A 23,057-nucleotide genomic window follows, 5' to 3' on the forward strand; every position below is an offset into this window, starting at 1 on the left:
ATGAGGTAAAAAAAAATAACAAACCTGAGTAATTTGTTTTTTGTTTTGGGGTCACACCTGCCAGCCTCAGGGTTCAGTCATGGCTGGTTTGTCAGGAATGGAACCTGCATTAGACATACACAAGCTAAGTGTCACTTGGGCCCCTATGCTTGATTATTTTGGTGCTGGGTTTGGTGTTTTCATTTGGGGGTTTTGTGGGCCACATTCTGGTTATCTGTTCTTTTTTTTTTTTTTTTTTTTGGTTTTTGGGCCACACCGGCAGTGCTCAGGGGTTGCTCCTGGCTGTCTGCTCAAGAAATAGCTCCTGGCAGGCTTGGGGGACCATATGGGACACCGGGATTCGAACCAACCACTTTGGTCCTGGATCAGTTTGCTTGCAAGGCAAACGCCGCTGTGCTATCTCTCCGGCCCTATCTGTTCATTTTATGACTTACTTTGCAATATAAGACCAGTAAATGTAGGTGATGAAAAGTTATTTTTCCTCTGTCCTTCTAAATTATCCAAATGTTCTAAAACACACACACACACACACACACACACACACACACATACACACAAAAGTAACAAACCCCATTTTACTAGAGTAAATGGGATATTATTGTACTTAGAGTCTAAAAATTTTTACTCGAAGAACATTAGGATACATGTCCAACTATCTTGCTGACAAGTGTATTATGATAGTTTCAACATTGCCTTTTCTGAGCTTATAGTAATTTGATAAGAGCAAAAATGTAAGAGGAAATAAGGACTGTGTAGGCAACACTCAGATGCCCTGCTGGAAACTAGTACTGAAACTTAGTTGGGGCAGAAACCAACCTCACTGCAGAAACGGAGAGACAGGACTGAGAAGATTGTAGGAATGAATCAATAGGGACAAAAATAATAAGGCTGGAAATGGTGCTCAATGTTAGGAGCACTGACCTTGTGGGTGGGGTTGGAAGGAAGAAATATGACTTTCTGGAAGAAATCAAAGCAGCTGAGGTCTGAGGTCTAGCCTTTCTCCTGCTTTAAGAACCAAAAGATTCAATCCTGAACCCAAAAGATTCAATTTAGTCTCAGGTTAAAACCACTGGAAGCTTCAGCTGCTACTGACTGGGTTCAGCACAAACTTCCTACAAGCCATTCATAAGGATACAGAAGAATCTCTGGGAGAGGCCACTACAAGGCTACAGGGAACGGGCATTTTCTTTGCACATGGCCAGCCCCAGGTTCTATCCCTGGCACTCCACAGGGGCCCCAGAGGCCTTGCCCAGGAGCACTACTGAGTGTGACCCAAAAACAAACAAAAAAATTTGGGGGAGTGTTTGGGTCACACCTACATCCTGGCTTTGCACTCAGAAATCGCTCCTGAAGGCAGAGGGGCCATATGGGATGCCGGGCATTTGAACCACCAGCAATCCTGGATTGGCTATGTGCAAGGCAAACTCCCCTATCGCTATCTCTCTGGCTCTAAAAAATTTTTTTTAAATAATTTTGCAGAGTCTATATTTACAGAGAGCCTTCTAGAAGATATTTTATCTTTTTTGTTTTGTTTTGGGGCCACACCAGGTGATGCTTCCCTGGCTATGAACTCAGAAATTGCTCCTGGCTTGGGGAACCATATGGAATGCGCAGGGGATCAACTGTGATCCATCCTAGGTTAGCGTGTGCAAGGCAAACCGTCCTAATGCCCTTCGCCACTGCTCCAGCCCCATGTAGTTTTTGTTTGTCTGTTTTGGGCTCAGGACTTACTTCTGGCTCTACACTTTAGAAACACTCCTGGAGGGGCAGTGAGATAGCATGGAAGTAAGCATTTGCCTTGCATGCAGAAGGTCAGTGGTTCGAATCCTGTATCCCCCTATGTCACTGAGCCTAGTGGTGTGGACTAGATCCCCAGGAGTGCTCCCATTGCCAGGCAGGGCCTGACTGGGGACACTGAGCAGCTTCCTGGTGAGTGATGGAGGCTCACTGGGTGGAGAAGGGAGGCCTCTCTGTAGCCTCCTGTTTCCTGTAGCCCTGAACTCTGTGCCAGCCAGGGCTCTGTGACCGCTGTGACTCGCTTTAATAATCTCGTACTTCAAGAAGCAGAAGATGTTCATGCCGGGAAGGTTCAAGGACTTCGGGAAAGGCCCCTCCCGGGGCTGCTGTATGCCTGGAAACTGAGTTCAGCAGAACGAGTGGCCTCTACCTTCTGGGAAGTGATGGAAATTCCACATTGCAGGATTCAGAGAATATTACATTTTTTTTTATTAATTTTTTAATGCTTACATTTTTTATTTATTTTTATTTTTTGGCCATACCAGCCAGTGCTTAGGGCCTACTACCTAACTTTAGGCTCAGGGACCATCCTGACAGTGTTGGGGAGACCATCTGGGGGATGGGAATAGAAACCTACTAATCACTCTGAGCGGAACAGCTCAGCAAAGTGCAGTGGGGTGCTCGAGTGGGAGGTCACTAGAGGCTGCCTACCAGGAAGGGAGGGAGAGAAATTGCAAGGGTCCAAGAAAGGCCATTGCTCTGCTCCTGTGGTTCCAGGGACCACACACCCAGGTTACCTCCTACCACTGCACCCTGGGACATGCAAGGCCTTACTATTGTGCTATTTGTTCTGGCTGGAAAGCAAAACGTTTTGACTTTTAAGTTGATTGGCTGTTGTCTAGGGTGTTCATCATGTCTTTTTTTTTTTTTTTTTTGGTTTTTGGGCCACACCTGGCAGTGCTCAGGGGTTACTCCTGGCTGGCTGCTCAGAAATAGCTCCTGGCAGGCACGGGGGACCATATGGGACACCGGGATTCAAACAACCACCTTTGGTCCTGGATAGGCTGCTTGAAAGGCAAACGCCGCTGTGCTATCTCTCCGGGCCCTCATCATGTCCTTTTTTATTTTATTTTGTTTTGGGCCCACACCTAAGTGATGCTCAGGGGTTACTTCTGACTCTGTGCTCAGAAATCACTCCTGGCAGGACTCAGGGACCATATGGGATGCAGGAATTGAACTGGGGTCTGTCCTGTGTTGGCTGCAGTGCCAAGACAAATGCGCCTACCATTGTGCTATTGATCTGGTCCCTCATCATGTCCTTTTATGGCTAGATGTCTAGGGTGGTATGTTATGGTTTATTGGTTCCTGGGGTTGCGTATTATTGCTGAAATAAAAACTTAGCCCGTAGAGGAAACTTAGCCTAGTTAGCCTTAAATGGAAACTTAACATTGGTTTGACAAAATGAAGTCCCTCTGCCCCAAGCTTCACAACTCCTGACTCTGAGCTCAGGAATCACTCCTAGCAGGTTTGGGGGATCATATGCAATGTCTGGGATCAAACCTGGGTTGACCCCTTTGCAAGGCAACCCTTCCCACTGTGCTATCACCTATGGCTTCAAATCTTTATATTTTTGTTTTTTGGGTCACACCCAGCAGTGCTCAGGGGTTACTCCTGTCTCTATGCTCAGAAATCACTCCTGGCAGGCTCGGGGGACCATATGGGGTGCCGGGATTTGAACCACCATCCTTCTGCATCTAAGGCAAAAGCCTTACGCTGTGCTATCTCTCTGGCCCCTTGTTTTGTTTTGTTTTTTTTTTTTTTTTTTGGTTTTTGGGCCATACCCGGCGGTGCTCAGGGGTTACTCCTGGCTGTCTGCTAGAAATAGCTCCTGGCAGGCACAGGGGACCATATGGACACCGGGATTCGAACCTACCACCTTAGGTTCTGGGTCGGCTGCTTGCAAGGCAAATACGCTGTGCTATCTCTCCGGCCCCAAATCTTTATGTTTTAATCAAAATGAAGTAAAACTTTTTGGAGCTGGAGTAATGATACAGCAGGGAAGGCATTTGCCTTGCACACAGCTGACCTGGGTTCGATCCCCGCATCCCAAATGGTTCCCTTAGCTCCACCAGGAGTGATTCCTGAGCACAGAGCCAGGGAGTAACCGGCTGAACACAATGATCTGTGGCCAAAAACAAAAAAAGAAAGATTGACAGAAGGAAAAGCATATTAAATATAATCTGACACGGTGGGACCGGAGAGATAGCATGGAGGTAAGGCATTTGGCTTTCATGCAGAAAGACAGTGGTTCGAATCCTGGCATCCCATATGGTCCCGAGCTTGCCAGGAGCGATTTCTGAGCAGACAGCCAGGAGTAACCCTTGAGCGCTGCCGAGTGTGACCCAAAAAACAAAAAACAAACAAAAAAATCTGACACGGGAAGGGAGGAAGGCAGCCTTGTTGGAGGGAAGGAGACGCTGTCAGTGGGGACAGAACACGGGATCTGAAACCCTGTAGTTTAAATTCTACTTGAGGGGCCCTTTATGTCATTTCTAGTTGCAGCAATAAACATAGATTTCATTTATATTAGATAAATACTTAGGTTTTCTGGGTGGTAAGAGCAAATGTTTAACTTTATACAAAAACTGGCAAGCTGCTTTCCAAAGCGGTTTTATTTTGCAGTGCTACAGAATTGATGAGCATTTTAGTTGCTTTGCACCTTTGCCAGATCTTGAATGATCTGGGTTTTAATTTTATCCATTCTAATAAGCACGTGCTGCGACTCACTGCAGTTTAAATTTTCATTTCCTTAATGACTAATTATGTTGAATAGTTTGCATTGCTGGGGGGGTCATCTATATATCGCTTTTGGGAAGTGTCTATTCAAATATTTTACCCACTTTTTTCTTTTTTGAGTTTTTTAAATTTGAGGCTCTTCTACCCATCCCTATCTTTCAGATGCTTCTACAAAGCACAGACGTTGGCAAACAAAATTTAAACAAACGACCACTAGTGAAACCAAACCAAAGAAAGATCAATAGTAGACAAGGACAAACATACCTTGCCTCAAAACCTAAAGATAAGGACAGTTTAGCCTCAGTTTTCCTTTCTCCCCATACCACCTGAAGTCTGACCCTTAGGTTTGCAGATAAGGCAGTGTCTCCTGGGGACCACCAAAGCGGAATTTTTTAATTTAGATTTTGTTTTTTGGGCCATACCCTGCGGCTCTCAGGGGTTACTCCTGGCTCTGCGCTCAGAAATAGCTCCTGGCAGGCTCGGGGGACCATATGGGATGCCCGAGATCAAACCAGGTCTGGCCTGGTCGGCGGTAGGCAAGGCAAATGCCCTACTGCTGTGATATCGCTCAGGCCCACAGCATAGGGGATTTTATGGCTCATCTTGCAACTCACCCTCTGTCCTGTTGGTTGATTAATAAAACTCAAAACAAACCACACCACACACACACACACACACACAACACACACACAGAGAGAGGAGAGAGAAAATAGATCTTGAGCTGGTAATTACAGTGGGGAGGCCACTTGCCTTGCACATGATCCCCTGAGCACAGCAGGAGTCAGCCATAAGCTCAGCCAGGTGTGGCCTGAAAACAAACAAACAAACTCCGGTGTGGTCCCAGGTGTGGCTCCAAGCCTAAAACAAATAATGAAAATTAAAAAGCAAAAGTGAATTTTTGCTCTCTTGGAAAGGAGCTATCTGCAATGGGATTGAATCCCGCACAAATGGGGGAGGAAAAGTGGCCATTTACTCAGAAATGTTCCTCCCAGACCATTTACAATACAGGAGAAAAAAAATTGTCAAAAGTGGTAATAAACAGGAAATTAGAGGAGGGAGCAACAGCCTGGCACACAGCTGACCAGGATTCCATTCCTGGTATCCCATAGGGTCCCCTAGCCTGCCAGGAGTAATTTTTTGTTTGTGTTTTGGGTCACACCGGTGGCGCTCAGGGATACTCTTTGCTCTGTGCTCAGAAATCGCTCAGAAATCTGAGATGCTGGGGATGGAACTCGAGTTGCACTTGAGCAAGGCAAGAGCCCAACCTGTGTTCTCTCTCGAACTGCAATTTTTTGGGGAGGGCGTGGGTCACATGAGCAATGCTAAGGGCTTACTCCTGGCTCTGCTCAGAAATCACTCCTGGCAGGCTTGGGGGATCATATGGGATGCCAGGATTAGAACCTGGGTCGGGGGCCCGGAGAGATAGCACAGTGGTGTTTGCCTTGCAAGCAGCCCGATCCAGGACCAAAGGTGGTTGGTTCGAATCCCGGTGTCCCATATGGTCCCCCGTGCCTGCCAGGAGCAATTTCTGAGCAGACAGCCAGGAGTAAACCCCTGAGCACTGCCGGGTGTGACCAAAAACAAAACAAAAACAAAAAAAAAAAAAAAAAAAAAAAAAAGAACCTGGGTCGGCCACATGCAAGGCAGGCAGTCTCCCTGCTATGCTATTATTCTAGCCCCTCGAACACAAACTTCGCCCAACCTTTGCCTCACATCTTTTGAATAAGTTTGAATGAAAACTGTCATATCACATTTCACTTCCTCCTGGAGTCTGATGAGTAACGCCTGAGTATCACCTACTGAGGTTCAAAAACAGTTGGAAAAGATAAAGCACAAAAGATCACGTTGTGGTTAGCTTTTGATTTGGGTTTCGGGGTTACATCCTGCAGTGCTGGGCCTACTCCCTGTGTGATGCTTGAGATGGGGTGTGAGTGGGGTATGTGTGTGTGTGTGAGTTGTGTGTGGTGTGTGTGTGTGTATGTGTGTGGATGTGTTGGTTATTTGTTTTATTGTTGTGTTGTGTGTGTGTGGTGTGCTCTCAACAGCATCTTACAGCTATCAAGAAATCCCTCGGTAGTGTTTCTGAAAACAGAACTAGCGACTTAGGGATCTTACTTTGATTTGCCCCTTGACCAAGAGCCCTTTGTCCAAGTTCTCCAAAAAACAAAGAGGCTCAGGAGGGCAGCGGATTATTTCTCAAACTGGGCCCCCGATTCAGCAATCACCACTTACGGGGGAGAGATTTTTCCTATTGCAAAGCTGTTTCGTGCTCATCTGCAGTTCTGCAGCGCCCAGGATTTTCTCCAGCGGCCCTCAGGGGTCCCAGTACCCGAATCTAGGGGTGCTGGAGACTGAACTGCAAGGTCTGAGGGTGCAAACCGCTGCAGCCGGGCACCGGTTTGAGCATCGACCGAAGAGTGACGCCTGGGGCTGTGCGCCGCAACTGCAGTCGCAGCCAACCGCGGGGACCTGGTGGGCTTCGAGGAATGGATGGTATGGATGGATGGATGGATGGGAAGGATGGATGGATGGAATGGATGGATGGAGGTATGATTGGATGATGGTTGTGGGTGGGTGGGTGGGTGGTGTGGGTGGGTGGATGGGTGGATGGATGGGTGGATGGGTGGGTGGATGGGTGGATGGATAGATGCCTGCCTGCCTGTTCTGGGTACCATGGATGGATGGATGGATGCCTGCCTGTTCTGAGTACCATGGATAGATGGATGGATGGATGGAGGGATGGATGGATGGAGGGATGGATGGATGGATGCCTGCTGTTCTGGGTACCACAGATGTATATATGTATGTATCGATGTTCTGGGTACCATGGATGGATGGATGGATGGATGGATGGATGGATGGGGATGGATGGATGGGGATGGATGGATGGATGCGTACTGTTCTGGGTACCATGTATGTATGTATGTATGTATGTTCTGGGTACCATGGATGGATGGAGGGATGGATGCTTGCCTGTTCTGGGTACCATGGATGGATGTCTGTTCTGGGTACTGCGGGCCGGAGATGGCTGGCCTAGGAGCTTTGCTGTCCATCCCACTGAATCCGACATCATCTCTGGTGCTGGGCCTGCTGCTCCAACTCCCTTAGATGGCTGAATTAACTGCATAGCTCTGGGCCCTGAGCTTCAGACGCTTCCAGTGTCCCTTTGCCCAAGCCAGCCTAGTGGGAGGCAAGTTCAAGCTGGGAAAATCTTGCTCACTCTCCAGCCTCACCCAAGCAGGTATGTCTAGAGTCACACAGACTGCTGGAGGTCACACACATAGCTCATAAGCGACCCTGTTTTCTTCAGGACGCTGGGGAGACAAGACTCGGTAATGAGAGGGGCCCCCTGCCTACATTTTGGTCAGGCTCCCCTCAAGGAGGAGAATGCAGGGGATTTCCAGGGGGTAGTCCCGACCAGACCATTGAGCTGTCTGGCCCTCTGCACGCACGTGACATTTTAAGAACTTTTGGTGTTTGTTTTGGGGGCCACAGGACAGTACTCAGAAGTAACCCCCTTGCCGTGCTCGGGAACATACTATATGTGGTTCTGGAGACTTGAACTCAGGCTTTGACCCTGGTACTATCTCTCTGGCCCTTGAATCATTTTGGGGGTTACTCCTGGCTCTGTGCTCAGAAATCGCTCCTGGCAGGCTCGGGGGTGTCCCGGATAGGCAGCGTGCAAGGCAAACGCCCTACCGCTGTGGTAATCGCTCCTGCCCCAGAAATTTTTAAAACTTTTTTTTTTGAATCACACCTGGCAGTGATCAGGGCTTTCTCCTAGTTTTGTGCTTAGGGATCACCCCTGGAAGGACTGGGGGTGCCTGGGATCCATCAGCAGGTATAAGGCAGGTAGTATGAAGTCTTCACTCCATGTAACTTTTAAAGTGGGGTCATGCTTGCAAATGCAGGGGGGCCGGATGCATTATGACCCTCAAATCTGGAGCCTCAAACATGCCTTTGGGCCTAACTTGAGACTTTAGAGGAAATTTCACTTTGGGTTTTGTTTTCTTTTGTTGTTGTTCTGGGGTAATACTTGAGGTTTACTCCTGAGTCTGTGCTCAGGAACCCCGTGCTGCAGGAGGGACGCAGGGGGATCACATGGGATACTGGGGATCAAACTCTCCTGAGCTTCAACTCTCCTGGGCAAAACCCCTGGCTGGTATTTTAAAAATCTTTGATTTTTTTTGTTTGTTTGTTTTGTTTTTGGGTTACACCCAGCAGCGCTCTGGGGTTACTCCTGGCTCTATGCTCAGAAATCACTCCAGGCAGGCTCAGGGAGCCATGTGGGATGCCGGCATTCGAACCACTGTCCTTCTGCGTGCGGCCCCCATATTTTAAAAATCTTTTTTTTTTTTGCCCCCGTCCCACCCCATATTTTAAAAATCTTTTTTTTTTTGCCCCCGTCCCACCCCCATATTTTAAAAATCTTAAAACAAAGGGTCAACCGTCCACTCTCAGCAAACGCTTTGAAAATACCAAAGTTGAGCAGCAGATTTCAGATATTCAGGTTTGGAATGCTGCTCGTTCTGTTCCTGAGCACCCCCAAACCCCTGCCAGGGCACCCCTTCTAGACAGGACAGTGATCACTCCTGCAGCGCGTACAAGCAGGACAGCGCTCGCCACAAGCATGACCGTTTGGGCCCCCGGGCCCAGTAGTGACGTGACGTCAGCGGCGCTCGAGCCCGCCCCTTCACGCGTTGCCAAGCGCCCGGGGAGGTGGGAACAGGAGAAAGCCCCGCCTACCACGCCGCCGAAGCGCCTTCTGATTGGCCACCGGAGGGACCTCCTACTTTCACTGCTCCAATAACGCGCCACGCAGTGACTCCGCTACTTCGCGCGTGGCTGGGAGTCCGGGGGGTGGGGACGAGACCCGTTAGCCACGCCCACCACGCCGGCGCGCTCGCCCCGACGCCTTCTGATTGGCCGCCGGAGCGACCTATTGCTTTACCCTGCTCCAATCACGCGCCGCGCAGTGACTCTGCCCCTTCCCGCGTGACCGGGCGTCGAGGGGAGGTACGAGATCCTTTAGCCCCGCCTACCACGCCGGCGCGCTCTCCCTGACGCCTTTTGATTGGTCGCCGGAGAGACCGCCTACTTTTCATGCTCCAATCACGCGCCGCGCAGCGACTCCGCCTTCTCCCGCGTGGCTTGGCGTTTGGGGGGGTGGGGACGAGACCCGCTAGCCCCGCCCACCACGCCGGCGCGCGCGGCACGGCGCGCTCTGATTGGCCGGCACCTGCGGCCAGGCGCGCTCTGATTGGTCGGCGCGCCAGCTGCCTGGGGGCGCGCGGCTTCCGCCGGGTTTCCCGCCTTTGGGCTCCGCGCGGGAGGCCGCGTCTCTGGCCGCCGCAGCGGTTGTGTCGGCCGCCGCGATGTCGCGTCAGAGCACGCTGGACAGCTTCTTCGCCAAGTCGCCGGCGCTCAACGCGGCCGCCCGGGCCGCCCCCAGGGCCCCAAGGCCCGGGCCTCGCCGCCCCCCGACCCCGACCCCGACGCCGCCGCCGCGGCCTGGAGCGAGGCCGGCCCGGGCTCCGCGTCGCCATCGCCGCCGCCGGGGGGCTCAACGGGGCGGCGGCGTCCGCGGGCGGCGCCAGGTAGCGGGCGGGCCGGGCCGAGGAGCGGGCGGGCGGGCGGGGGAGCTCGGCGGGGTTCAGCGAGGGGCCCGCCACCCGAACCCGCCCCGCGCGATGGATGGGACGGACGGGGGGGACCGGGAGACGGGCTGGGATTCGTTAAAGTCTTTTGCTTTTAGGGAAAGCAAACTTAGGTAAGTTTTAAAGTCAGTTGAAGCAAAGCCAAATTTAATTTTTTCTGTGTGGTTTTGGGGTCACCCCCGGCAGCGCTCAGGGGTTCCTCCTGGCTCCAGGCTCAGAAATCGCTCCTGGCCGAATCGGGGGACCCTATGGGGCGCCGGGATTCGAACCGATGACCTCCTGCATGAAAGGCAAACGCCTTACCTCCATGCTATCTCTCCGGTCTCAAAACAAAATTTAATTTGAACTCATTGATTAAATTAATTAAGATTTAATTTAGGTTTAAGGGAATTTAAGTTTAAGTAAAATTGATCTACTTGCTTGTCTCTTAATCTTTTTCTTTTTTTGTTACTTTGATTTTTTGGGGTCACACCCTGCAGCGCTCAGGGGTTCCTCCCGGCTATACGCTCAGAAATCGCCCCCGGCAGGCTTGCTTGGGGGAAAACCTATCGGGATTCCGGGATTCGAAACCCATCCCGACCTTCTTCATGATGCAAGGCAAACGCCTCCCTACCTCCGTGCTACGTCTCTGGCCCCAAATTCATTCCCTCCCTCCCTCCCTCCCTCCCTCCACCCTCCCTCCCTCCCTCCCTCCTCCCTCCTTTCTTTCTTTCTTTCTTTCTTTCTTTCTTTCTTTCTTTCTTTCTTTCTTTCTTTCTTTCTTTCTTTCTTTCTTTCTTTCTTCTTTCTTTCTTTCTCTTCTTTTTTTTCAGTTTTTGGGCCACACCCAGCAGTGCTCAGGGGTTACTCCTGGCTGTCTGCTCAGAAATAGCTCCTGGCAGGCACAGGGGACCATATGGGAGACCGGGATTCGAACCAACCACCTTTGGTCCTGGATCGGCTGCTTGCAAGGCAAACGCTGCTGTGCTATCTCTCCAGGCCTGCCTTCCTTCCTGCCTTCCTTCCTTCCTTTCCCTTCCTCCCTTCGTTTCTAACTTTACTTCTTATCTATCTATCTATCTATCTATCTATCTATCTATCTATCTATCTATCATCTATCATCTATCTATCTATCTTGGGTCACACCCGGTCTCTCTCTCTCTCTCTCTCTCTCCTCTCTCTCTCTCCTCTCTCTCTCCTCTCTCTCTCCTCTCTCTCTCTCCTCTCTCTCTCTCCTCTCTCTCCTCTCTCTCCCTCCTCTCTCTCCCTCCTCTCCTCTATCCATCCATCCATCCATCCATCCATCCATCCATCCATCCAAATCTACTCTAATGTCACACCCGGCAGCGCTCAGGAGTCCCTCCTGGCAGGCTCGCGACCTTATGGGATGCCGGGATTCGAACCACCTACCTTCCGAATGCAAGGCAAACAAACGCCCTACCTCCACACTCTCTGGTCCCCGCCCCCACTTCATCTTAATTTGCTTATTCTTGCGGTCTGGATTCCATACGATCCCGGTTCTTTAAAAACCCTAAACTGCTTTTTTGTTTTGTTTTGTTTTCTTTTGTTCTTGGGGGCTTTCACTCCTGGCAGGCTTAAGAGGAACCATATGGGATGCTGGGAATCCGTCCAGTATCGGGGACATGCAAGGATGCAAACGCCCTGCCCTACCACTGTGCTGTCTTATTTCTCCGGCCTCTAAACTGCTTTTTTTTCTTTTTCCTCTCTAACCTGTTTTGGGGGGGGGGGCATACCCGGCGGCGCTCAGGGTTCCCTTTGTGGCTCTGCGCTCTGGAATCGCTTCTGGCAGACTCGGGGGACCCTATGGGCCTCCAGGCATCGAACCTGGGGAGGCTGTGCAACCAAACTACTCCAGCCCCCTCCCCTCTTAAACTCGATTCAGCTGCGCTCACCCCACTCTTGCCCTCCAGCTGCAGAGCTGAAAAGGGCGAGAGGTGGGCAAGTGGGCTCCCAGCGAACAGTTTAGCTCAAGGCTGCAGGCCTGGCTCGTGGCTTTGGAGGAGCGGGTCTCATGGGCCCACAGTTGGTGCCAGCAGGGAAGGGGTTTGGGTGCGCACAAAGGCAAGTGCTTGCCCTCGTCCCCATAACACTTGCAGGCCAGTCCCAGTTGTTTTATTATTGTGGCTTTTAGTGGGAAGAGTTGAGCTACACTCAGTAGTGCTCAGGTATCACACCTGGCGAGGCTCAGGACCATGTGAGGTGCCAGATTGAACCAGGTTGGCCACATGCAAATCAAGCGCTTTTCTTGTTCTTATTTTATTTTATTTTTATTTTTTGCACTTGGGTTCCTCCTGGCTCTGCGCTCAGAAGTCGCTCCTGGCAGGCTCGGGGGATTATATGGGGTGCCAGAGAATGAACCCTACCCTGGTCGATGTGTGCAAGGCAAACATTATCCGCTGGTACTATCACTCTGGCCTCAAGTCAGGCGCTTTGATGCCTATACAGTGAAGTTTTTTTATCTTATTTGTTTAATTTATTTTTTTGGGTCACACCTGGCAGCGTTCAGGGGTTACTCCTGGCTCTATGGCTCAGAAATTGCCCCTGGCAGGCACTGGAGACCATATGGGATGCTGAGCTTCGAACCACCATCCTTCAGCATGAAAGGCAAAAGCCAAAAAAAAAAAAAAAAAAAGGCAGGCAAAAGCCTTACCTCCATGCTATCTCTCCTGCCCCAATATTTTTTTTAAATATATATTTTTTTATTTAAGTAATATCATATTTGGGTTACAGTCATAACCAGAACACCACCCTTTCATCAGTGCAACATTACCCCCTCCCCCTTCCCATCCCCTGCCTGTATTCGAGACAGGTATTCTACTACAGTAATTTGTTTTTAAGTTCAGTAAGTTGTATTTTTTTTCCTTAAAGGATAAGAGTAAAAAAATATAGTAAAGGTGTGATATTGGCAATTGCCAATGTTTGCATAGGTCCAGAAAAAATGGGGAAAATGGAAAAAAAATCCTTGACCTGATTACAAAAAGGCCTCATCCCAGAAGTTTATTGGCATAAGACAGACTCTGGGTTCCAGGCATACCAGTCTATCCAACTCCAGTCATTCTCAAGGTCCCGGTGAAACTTTTTCACACTTTAGCTATTGTTGGTATCAGACTCTGGATTCTGTGCATTTCTTTTATCGATGTCAGGCTGATGTGGAGCATCCTCTAGTTTCAGCATACCATTAAATGCGGAGCGATCTGCCCTGCATGCAGACTGTTGCTGAGTCGCCTAGGTGTTGGGAGCACTCTTTGGAGTAAGTCACTGCCAAAGCAGTGGTAGGTCTTCTCTGGTAGAGGCTTGGATTCTGGTAATGTTTTTTTATTTTATTTTTTATTTTTTTTGGTTTTTGGGCCACACCCGGCGGTGCTCAGGGGTTACTCCTGGCTGTCTGCTCAGAAATAGCTCCTGGCAGGCACGGGGGACCATATGGGACACCGGGATTTGAACCAACCACCTTAGGTCCTGGATCGGCTGCTTGCAAGGCAAACGCCACTGTGCTATCTCTCCGGGCTCGGATCCTGGTAATGTTAAAGACAATTGTGGTTGTTTCCATAGATGGTATCCATTGTTCAGGTGTGTGTGGGCGATGCCCATTCTTCTGAGGCCTGAGCCAAATCATTATGCCAATGTTCAGGGTAAAAGGCCTAATTACATTACCAAATTTGTGTTCCCATCTCTATTAGATAAGAACTTGTTTGCATAAGTATTATTTTCCCATTTTAATGTGCCTATGCAAAAGAGAAGCAATGTCACAAGATATTGTTGGTGCATCTGGGGGCCGACGAATAAAGTCCAACATTTCCGTAACTTGGTATAAAACGTGAAATCTATAGTTACTCTTATACCAGTATTGCTTATAAAACATCTCACGGGGAAAATCAAACAATCAAATAACTAATCTAGTGGGCAAAATTGTCACTATATGAGGATATTCGAAAAGAGTTATAGATGTTAAGGGAATACATCTGAGATATACAAAAGAGATACATGTGACCCTTTTATGTTTTAAAAAGAAAACAAGGGTATTTGAAGACAACAGGTGATAGTTGAGTTTGAGACATGTTTTGTGGCATTATGGAACCCTATATTGTCCTTGAACTAGGGGTTTTGCTGAAGCTGATTCCGGTATCATGCAACAGCCATAGTTTGATGGGGGCATGAGGGTCCACCAAGCATGGGTCAACAGGCGTGTTGGTTGTAGTTATTTGTAAAGGCATGAGCTGGAGACTGAGAGGGTGTCTTTCAATGAGGAGCTGAATGGTGGTGTTGGGACAAAAGGTCAGTCTTGGTGTCTACCCAATTAGGAACTGAGGATAAGGAGGGTTGAATAAGGGGAAGATAATGGTTCAGGGTTTGGGTATGAGGAGGTAGGAGAGACCGGGGTGAGGGGAGAGGCAATACATAAAAGACTAGACAATAAAGGTCAATTTGAGTGTTTTATCTAAATCTTGGGCATCCTGATCCTATTCCTAGGAACAGTCTAGGATCAGTAACGTTTTTGGATAATGCTTAAAAAGTATATTTGTCGCCCGCGCAGTTTTGAATAATAGTATTACTAGCAAACAAAACGGGGTCCAATATACATAGGGGAGGGGTTTCCCTCCTCCGCCCATGGCTAGCTGTCCTACCCAGAGCCCCCCAACATACCAGTCGAAGACACCCATAAGTCCTGGCATGTGGAGTCTTCTGAGCCCAGCCCTGCCTCTGTAGTTTGTGGATGCATAGGGATGGCCCCAATATTTTTTTTATTTTTTTGTTTGTTTTTTGGGCCACACCCAGCGGTGCTCAGGGGTTACTGTTGATTCTGTGATCAGAAATTGCTCCTGGCAGTCTGAGGGACCATATGGGATGCTAGGGATCTAACTCGTCCGCCCTTGGTTTGTTGTTTGCCACCTGCAAGGCAAACACCCTACCACTGTGCTATCTGGCATGGTGGTGATTTGGTGGGGGGGGGCAGAGCTGGCAATACTCCTTACTACTCCTGACTCTATACTCGGGGATCACTCCTGGCCAGTAGGGTTCCATAGGGGCTCTGGCTCAAACCCAGGTTAACATTTGCAAGGCAAAAGCCCTTCCTGTATTACTTTCTTGTAGCACCTGCTCTTGAGCTTATCTCTACCACACTCCAGGCAGCGCTTAATGGGCCATTTTCAGGGAGGGAAGGAAGAATGGGGCAGTGTTGGGTGGAAGGCTAGAAAGGGCCTCATCTACCTGCTGTACTCTGGCCCCCAGCTCCTTTTTTGAAAGGCTTTCATTCACTTTTATTTGCAGCCCTGGTGCGTATTTTGTGGATATCTTTCTGAGAATCTCATTCATAAATACTTGTTTATAAGACTGCAAATTTCACATCTGATCCAGTATTGGTTGCAAAGAAGATTCAAGCTTAAAAACAGGCAAAACAAGACAAAAGCAGAAGTTGTCAGGGACTTCAAAAGACTTCAAAAGAAAGGAAGGAAGGAAGGGGCAACTTACAGGAAATTGTGTCCTAGGAGACGCTTATGTGACCTTTGCCACAAACAACAGGCAAGGAATACAAGTGGGTCCTGCTAGCTCATAATTGCTGTGAGCAACAGTGACCTGCAGTAGGCAGAATTCTTTTAAGTGTTGGGGAAGGTGAGCTGAAAAGCTCTTCCTAGGTCTCTGGGGCCTTAATTGTCTTTACTTTTTTTTTTTTTTTTTTTGGTTTTTGGGCCACACCCGGCGGTGCTCAGGGGTTACTCCTGGCTTTCTGCTCAGAAATATCTCCTGGCAGGCACGGGGGACCATATGGGACACTAGGATTCAAACCAACCACCTTTGGTCCTGGATCGGCTGCTTGCAAGGCAAATAACGCTGTGCTATCTCTCCGGGCCCAATCTTTACTTTGAAATAGTTCACATATAGATGGGTGCCATATTTTTGTTTTTGTTTCTTTTTGGGGTCACACCCGGCAGCGCTCAGGGGTTACTCCTGGCTCTAGGCTCAGAAATAGCTCCTGGCAGGCTCAGGGGACCATATGGGATGCTGGGATTCGAACCACCGATCTTCCACATGCAAGGCAAACACCCTACCTCCATGCTATCTCTGTGGCCCCGGGTTGCCATTTATTTTTTGTCTTTTTCATTTTTGGGGCCAGTGCTCAAAGGTTACTCCTGGTTCTTTACTCAGGAATCAAAATCTGGCAGTGCCCTGGGAACCAGAGATTGAACCTCAGTTGATCACTTGCAAGGCAAAGAGGCCCTACTTGCTGTACTCTGGCTTTTGGGCTTGTTGGGGGGCTCCCCTCCAGTGGGGCCTATTTGCTGCTCTAGGATCAGTCCTAGAGTGATCAGGGGTACCATATGCAATTCTGAGGATTGAATTCAGGTCAGCTGCATGCACCTTTACCTGCTTTATTATGGTCCTCAACCCCAAGCAGAATGTCAGCATTTGTTTTCAGTGACTGGTCTGTTCACTTATTTCACCTGTCATCAAGATCATCTGGTATTTCTCTTTTTCCTCAGCTTGCTATCCAGTTTCATTCAGGTGACACCTGAGTACCCATTGTTATACAAACTGCTAGCCTGGGCTTCACTCCTGTTGGCTGGCACAAGTTATTTCCAGGCCTGTTACTGTCACTAGGCTGCAGTGAAGGGACCTGTGCTAAATATCTTTTTTTTTTTTTTTTTTTGTGTGGTTTTTGGGTCACACCCGGCAGTGCTCAGGGGTTATTTCTGGTTCCAGGCTCAGAAATTGCTCCTGGCAGGCACAGGGGACCATATGGGAAGCCGGGATTCGAACCGATGACCTCCTGCATGAAAGGCAAACGCCTTACCTCCATGCTATCTCTCCGGCTCCTGCTAAATATCTTTTTGAATTTGTGTTTCTCTGTCCTTGTAGAAATCCAGGAGTAAGATCACTGCACCATGTAGAAGTTCTGTTTTGATGTTTTGAGAAGTCTTTCTCACAGGTGGTTCGAGCTTCAAGCTTCAAGTGTCAGAGCGGTAGCACAATACCTTGCACATGGCTAACCCGGGTTTGGTCCCCCAGCATGCCATATGGAGCCTGCTAAGATTTCTAAGTGCCGAGCCAGGAGTAAACCCTGAGTGCTGCTGTTTGGCTCAAAAAACAAAACAGCAACAAAAAGCCTTGCACAGGTGGTTTAGACTTCAGTGAATACTGCTCTTTTTTTCTTTTTTTTTTTTCCAGCCGCAGTTTCTTTTTTTTTTTCTTTTTTTGTTGTTATTTGGGTTATACCGGTGGTGCTCAGGGGTTACTCCTGGCTTTGCACTCAGAAATCACTCCAACAACAACAACAACAACAAAAAAAAAAAGAAAGAAAGAAAGAAAAGGACCCGGAGAGATAGCACAACGATAGCACAACGGTGTTTGCCTTGCAAGCAGCTGATCCAGGACCAAAGGTGGTTGGTTCGAATCCCGGTGTCCCATATGGTCCCCTGTGCCTGCCAGGAGCTATTTCTGAGCAGACAGCCAGGAGTAACCCCTGAGCACCGCTGGGTGCCCCCCCCCCCCAAAAAAAAAAAGAAAAACCCAAAAAAGAAAAGAAATCACTCCTGGCAGACTCGGGAGGGGGGAGGGCGTATGGATCGAACCCGGGTCTGTCCCGGGTCGGCAGTGTGCAAGGCAAATGCCCTATCGCTATGCTATCACTCTGGCCCCAAGAGGTCACACTTGCCTGTACTCAGGGCTTACTCCTAGCTCTGTGCTCAGATGGTGGTGCCTTAACCTCTCTATTCTTTCTCTGGCTTGGTACCCATTCAAGGCACTATGTCTCCTCCATCAAACTGGGACCAAAATGACTTTGTGCTGGCTGGCTCAGTGTCCTGGTCTACCTAGCCTCTGACCTCCAGTCTTGCCCACTGTGAGTTGGGGTGACCCAGCTTCCTTCCATCCACTCTTGCCAAAGTGACCTTTTATATTTCACTCTTTCTCTATGACCAGAGGTTCAATCTCTCTCTAATCTTCCCCTTCTAAACTACCCCTGGTTTCTGAAATCCAGCCCCCATAACGAACCTCTCACATAGACTCAAACTGAGCACATGCTTGGTATCCAAGAGTCCACAGTTTTTTTTGTTTTGTTTTGTTTTGTTTTTGGGTCACATCTGGTGGAGCTCGGGATACTCCTGGTTCTGCTCAGAAATCACTCCTGGCAGGTTTTGGGTACCATATGGGATGCCAGTAATCGAATCACTGTCTCCTGAGTTGACTGCATGCAAGGAAAATGCCCTATCGCTGTGCTATCTCTCCGGCTCCCAGCAGCAGTTATTTCTGGACTTTGATTCTCAGTGGACTGACAGGTCAAAAGTGGTATACGACACCTAATAATTGGTGCTTTTTATGCCGCTTGGCCATTCTTGTAAATCTTTGTGAAATCTTTCATTCAGCCCCTCTTCTAAAGGTTGTTTTGCTTTTGAGTTTGGTGAGGAGTTGGTTGTCTCTTAGCTTTTTACCACATATATGGTGGGTGACTATTTTCTCTCATTCTATAGGTGACTTTATTTTCCTTTTGACACTTCTCAATTCTCCTAAGACTTCTTCCAAGACCAATGCTTCTTTTTTGTTTAGTTTTGTTTTGGCCATACCCTGTTGTTCTCGGGTTACTCCTGGCTCTACGCTTAGAAATCACTCCTGGCTGGTGGGGTGGTGGTGCATATGGGATGCCAGGGATTGAACCAGCATGTGTCCTGGGTCAGCTGCGTTCAAGGCCAACGCTACTTTTATTTATTTATTATTATTACTATTTTGTTCCTGGGCCATACCTGGTGGTGCTCAGGGATTACTCCTGGCTCTGCATTCAGGAATCAATTCTGAAAGGCTCCATATGAGATGCCGAGGATTGAATCCTGGTCAGCAAGGCAGACACCCTAACCACTGTGCTATTGTTCTGGTCCCTAGGCTTCTTGTAAAATACGAATCTAATTTGTGTCATTTATATGATGACCCCTGAGCACTGGGCCATAGTCACCCTTAAATGAAGAAATCAGGCTATGTGGGCAGAGGGACATGTGGTAGGACCCACTGTCCTGAGGAAGGGGTTTTTACTGTACCCACTTGAAAGGTGGGTACAGATGCTTAGCGTTTTGTTTTAGTAACAACAGATTTTATGGAAGGTACTGAGGGAGGGGAAGGAGAGGCTAAGGAAGGGAGAGCACAGGCTTTTCCAAAGGCTCCAGAGCTCTGGCACACAGCCTAGTAGGGAAACAGGAAAATCCCCATCTCAGGAATGGAGATTCATCTCCATGTTGTGGGGCCCAGGTTCAGAGGACACATGTTCTTAGTTTGTTAAGTTGGTGTGAGTGTTGACACAGCTCTGGTGACTTGTTCAGATACAGTTTATATATATATATATATATATATATATATATTATATATATATATATATATAATGTATATATATATATATATATATAATGTATATACAGTACATAGTACATTAATAAATATATCACAACACATTTTTATATATAAATAAAATACATAATACATGATATGTAATATATAATACATGTTGTATATATATTTGTTTTTGGACCACATCTGGTGGTGCCTAGGGGTTACTCCTGGCTCTGCACTCAGGGATCACTCCTTGTGGGCTCAGAGGACCACATGTTCTACTAGGGAATTGACCTTGGGTCCACCTCATGCAAGGCTAGCCTCCTACCTGCTGACGACTATTGCTTTAGCCCCACACCCTTGATTACAGAATATCGGGAATTGAACGTAGGTTGGTCATATATACAAGGCAAACACCTTACCTATTGTACCATCTCTCTCATCCCTGAGATTACCTTATTTTAGGGACCACAGTGTTGCTAGGAGCTACTCCCTGGTCTGCTGGGTGGACTTGGGATGAAGTGGGACCACGAGCTGGGCATGGAGCTAGGTCTTTGGTAATCTCATACTAGGTGACCCAATGTTCATTTGCTTTCATTGGGGCTGCTAAGTCATGCTGCTTTGAAGGTCAGATGTACCACCAAGATGCCCATTCTCGTCAAGGGATCTGGTACTGTAATCTTAAAAATGTGACACTTAGATTCTTATTTTTTTTTTGTTTTTTTTGTTTGTTTGTTTTTGAGTCACACCCGGTAACGCTCAGGGGTTACTCCTGGCTATGTGCTCAGAAGTTGCTCCTGGCTTGGGGGACCATATGGGACACCGGGGATCGAACCGCGGTTCGTCCAAGGCTAGCGCAGGCAAGGCAGGCACCTTACCTTTAGCGCCACCGCCCAGCCCCAGATTCTTATTTTTTTGTTCAGGAGTCAGTCAGTTTTATTTCATGGCCCTAAATGCCATGTGCATAGTTCTCCACATGCTTCTAAACTAAGCAGCCTCTTTACTGCTGCCCTTCATGATCCCTTGCTCCTTTGTCTGACACTGTAGATTCTTAATTGTAAGGAGCATAGTTAATCTTTACCTTTCACAAGGGTTCACACAGGCAAATGTCATTATCAAGTTTATAAAGGAAGGAGACAAAAATCTTCAGGGGCTGGAGCAGTGGTGCAGTGGCGCAGCAGTAAGGCGTTTGCCTTACACATGCTAACCTAGGATGGACCCCGGTTCGATCCCTTGCGTCTCATGGTCCTCCAAGCCAGGAGCGGTTTCTGAGTGCATAGCCAGGAGTAACCCCAGAGTGTCACTGGGTGTAGCCCAAAATCCGCCCCCCCAAAAAAATTTTTTTTTCATACTATTCAGCTTTGGGGTTCATCTAGACCAGTGGTCCTCAAATTATGGCCCGTGGGCCACATACTGTATTTGTTTCTGTTTTGTTTCTTCCCTTCAAACAGATATATGCAGTATACATAGGAATTTGTTCATAGTTTTTGTTTTTACTATAGCCCAGCCCTCCAGCGGTCTGAGCGACAGTGAACTGGCTGCCTGTTTAAAAAGTTTGAGGACCACTGATCTAGAGGTATTCATTTGAGTTTGCAGGGGAGAAACTATGAACCCCCAGTGATGGGGTTAAGCCTTAGCTATGTACACAACAAAGCTTGGTTCACCTTTCCATCTCAAGGCAGTTGTGCTCACCACTGCACACACACACCTCTTCCATTTCTTTTTGTGGGGGTTAGGGTTGTAGGCCATGCCTGGCAGTGCTCAGGGCTTACTCCTGATTCTGTACACAGGAATCATTTCTGGTAGGCCTGTGGGGCCATCTGGGGTGCCAATATTTGAACCCATATTAGCTTTGTGCTATTGCTTGGGCCCAATGTTTCCCATCTGAACAGACTGAGTGAGGCTTCTGGTACAATGTAGTGCCATGAAGCCTCATGTCTCCAGACTTTCCAGCCAGACAGAGGAGTCTTGTGGGGAGATATTTCAGGAGAATATTAGCAGAACAAGAGCATGTGTGTGCATGCCTTTGTATATTGCCTTTGGGTCCATACACAGTACTGCTCAGGATTTTACTCCAGCAAAGTGCTGGAATTGGACGAGACCTATGGATCCTGCAGACCGGTTCTTGGAGCCATCTCCTTGGCCCCATTTGGCCAGTCTTGAAATTGAGGTAGGGCCGGAGGGATGGCTAAGGGCTGACTATGCTGTGTAAGCAGGAGACCTGGCTTTGATCTCCAGTGCCTCTTGGTCCCCGAAGTACTGCTAGGGGCAACCTTTGCCTTTATCCCCACCCGCCAAAGGACTTCCAATAGATTAGTGTCTTTGTAGAAAAAGGGATCACTAGGTTTTGTTTATATATGGCCCTTACTCCCCACTGGTGGTGCATGGGTGCTACTCCTGGCTCTGTGCTTGGGGACCAAGTGGTGTGGCCTCACCCCCAGGGCCTCTTATGTGCAGAGCGGGCCCTGAACCTGTTGGAGTATCTCGATTTCCTTAGCCGGAGTAGCCATTGTGTTAGGGTTGTCTTCAGTTGCTTACAGCTCATGGTTCCCTAATAAGAGTGTTATGGGCCCTGCGGTTGGGAGGCTGCTGGCCACTGAACCACAGGGCAGCTTCTAGACCACAGGATACTTGGAATCATCTGCACACCCAGTTAGGATGCTGGTTTGCAGGAAGTGTGTTGAGTTGGACTTCGTTCCCAGGTCCATGCGGGTGGCCTAACAGTGCTGGTGAACTTGTGTAGGCTGCGTGAGGTGTTGATGTTGAGATGTGTGACACTGACACAGTTAGAAGCATGCTGTTTCTCTCCGTGCCAGTCCAGGCGTTTCTGCTGGTGTGGGCATGGGTTCTTGGGACTATATGAAGAGTCCCCAGGCCTCCTGTATGGTAAATCTGCCTTTGGACCATGTCTCTGACACTGAAGGACAGAGGACTTGTCATATGGCTGTTGGCTTTTTTGGTTAGTGAAAGCTTGTCTTGGGCGTTACATGGGAGGATTTGCCAATTGTGGATGGCAGGAAAAATTCACTTGGCTGATCAACTAGTTTATTCTCTTTTCCACTCTTTTTTTTTTTTTGGTTTTGGGTCATACCCAGCAGCGCTCAGGAGGTTCCTCCTGGCTCTACGCTCAGAAATCGCCCCTGGCAGGCTCAGGGGACCATATGGGATGCTGGGATTCGAACCACCATCCTTCTGCATGCAAGGCAAACCATCTTAACCTCCATGCTATCTCTCAGGCACCCTTTTCCACTCTTCTTATATTTTTTGTTTTTTTGGGCCACACCCGTTTGACGCTCAGGGGTTACTCCTGGCTATGCACTCAGAAATCGCTCCTGGCTTGGGGGACCATATGGGACGCCAGGAGATCGAACCAGGAGATCGAACCGCGGTCCGTCCTACGCTAGCGCTTGCAAGGCAGATACCTTACCTCTAATGCCACCTCTCCGGCCCTCCACTCTTATTTTCTTGGAAACCTTCAGGACTCTTTCTGTTCTGTTGTGGTGCCAGGGGTTGCACTTGGCAGTGTGAGCTGAAACTTGGCCTCATGCACGCAGAGAT

This window comes from Suncus etruscus, chromosome 12 (genome assembly GCF_024139225.1).
Source record: "Suncus etruscus isolate mSunEtr1 chromosome 12, mSunEtr1.pri.cur, whole genome shotgun sequence".
NCBI lineage: Eukaryota > Metazoa > Chordata > Mammalia > Eulipotyphla > Soricidae > Suncus > Suncus etruscus.